This window comes from Otolemur garnettii, unplaced genomic scaffold (genome assembly GCF_000181295.1).
Source record: "Otolemur garnettii isolate 467f Iridium unplaced genomic scaffold, OtoGar3 scaffold00023, whole genome shotgun sequence".
Lineage (NCBI taxonomy): Eukaryota > Metazoa > Chordata > Mammalia > Primates > Galagidae > Otolemur > Otolemur garnettii.
The window spans coordinates 10,312,542-10,314,704 of NW_003852418.1; the positions used below are offsets into that span (position 1 = coordinate 10,312,542).

Here is a 2,163-nt window from a genome sequence, read left to right on the forward strand (position 1 = left end):
CCCGGGCCTGCCAAACAACAATGACAACTACAACCAAAAAATAGCTGGGTGTTGTGGTGGGTGCCTGTAGTCCCAGCTACTTGGGAGCCTGAGGCAAGAGAATCTCTTAAGCCCAAGAGTTTGAGGTTGCTGTGAGCTGTGATGCCACAGCACTCTACCAAGGGTGATAAAGTGAGACTCTGCCTCAAAAAAAAAAGGGAAATCATTTTATGTTTTCCAGAGGACAATTTATCCTTAAAATAAGACCAAGAGATAACTTCACAGATATTATTACTATAATTAAACAAAGGGAGGGAAATGAGGCCCACAGAGCAGGACAAACTTACCCACAGCAGGGAAGTCTATAACTTATAGGGCTGGGCCTCAAAAACCAGTCCCCGAGCCTCAGCTTCCTCATCTGTAAAGTGGGGATATTATTAATAGCATCTCTCTGATAGTATTGGAAGCATGTAACAGGTGCTCTATGGTTGCCAGCAATTCTGATTCTGGGTCACTTTATTTCCTACTGACCCCAGAAATGGTGATCAAAATAAGGACCACTGATTTCTCAAACTGCAGATTTTCAGGGTCAGAAAGGGTTCTCAAGACCCTTAGTTCCTATTTCCCTGGGCCCTTACCATAAAAAGGCATCTGGAAAACACTTCTGTTCTGGCTGCCAAAAAGCTTGCTCAATATCCTCTCCACAGGGGCCCACGTGAGAAATTTTTTTTCCAACTGAGTGCCAGGAAACTCTCTGTCTCCCAGAACTGTTTCACTGCTTCTTTTTTTTTGGCACTGAGCATTAGGCAACTTATGTGTGCTGCTCTTTTCACATTGGCTGCCAGGAAGCTCAAAGCCCAGACAGATGTTTAAATTAGTCAATGCTATTTGCTCTGGAGGGTGAAAATGGCCATGTGACCTGCTTCTAGCCAATGAGATGAAAGGGAAGTCTCCCTAGGGCTTCTGGAAAAGGTCTTCCTCCACTGGGGAAGAAGAGCTCATTTACTGCCCTGGCCATGCCCACCTCTGGCTTTGAACACAAATGCTGGGTGCTGCTACCTTTATAGAAGCACAAGGGAAAGAAGAAGATCAAAAGAGATCAAATCAGAGCTCTGACATCATGAGGCTATGATGGGAATTCCCAGAGGGTATGTCCTAATGACACACTTGAGCATCAGGCAACTTTCAGTTGGCGGAAACAGAACCAAGCTATGTATTTTAATCAGAAAGGAATGAGGGGCTTGCTTACTCAATCACTGAAGGGGCTAAAGGAGACATGAATCCAGGCTGAGCCTTCCAGAGAACTGACAACTCTGCAGAACTGGCCCATGGGGGAGCCAGTTGGGAAAAGGAGAATCAGAACACACCTCCCCAGGGTCATATCCAGGAAACACTGCCCATCTAGGCTTTCAGTACTTATTACTTCAATTGTCAGCTGCAAAGCCACCCCAATGCCTGCTAGGTACACACCACCACCAATCAAAAAGAAAATGGACACCCTATGTCCTGCATCTTGACACCCGGCCCTTCAGCCCTCTGCTGATATTGCTAGAAACAGGCAAACACAAGCAGGGCCGCGCTTTGCTGCACAAACAGTAGAAGGGTGGTCTCCATCCCACTCTCGCCTTCCAAATCCCAAGCAGCTGGATCTGATCTTAGCCAAAGCCCAAATCACATCTCAAACCCAAGCAAGACAAGCAGATCTTCACTGCAACCTCAGCAGCCCAGGAAGGCCCCTGGGAAGGAGGATAGGGGCATAGCAGGTAGATTGGCCAATCCACAATACCCACCCCTTCCCTGGACACAGGCCCTTCTCCTCTCTGCAGCCAAACCCTCAACCTCACAGCCACACAGCGTCACAATGAGTATTCCCCGGCACAGAGAAAAGAACCAGAAATCCTAAACAGAGCAAGTGTCTAGAAAGGCCAGAAAATTCAAAAGGCTCAAGGCAGATGATACGGATAATCCTGTCCAAGAGTCTTTCATCTTTGGTCTTAATCTCCCATTACAGCTGTATTTACTCTAATACAGATTTCTTTATTTATTCGTATGCTCCCATTTCCTTCTACAGATTTGTAGGGAACCTCTAATAATCTAAGTAAGGCGTAGGGGTTTAAACAAATAAATCACATACAATCTAAGGATTTCAAGAATCCCACCCCCTGGCTCGGCGCCTATAGCTCA

General features: G+C 46.4%; 1 protein-coding gene across 1 annotated transcript in view; it reads right to left on the bottom strand.

Annotated features, from left to right (window-relative positions):
* Positions 1-2,163, bottom strand: part of PREX1 (phosphatidylinositol-3,4,5-trisphosphate dependent Rac exchange factor 1) — a 191,233-nt gene that overhangs the window by 72,303 nt on the left and 116,767 nt on the right. The gene's annotated exons all lie outside the window — the stretch shown is intronic.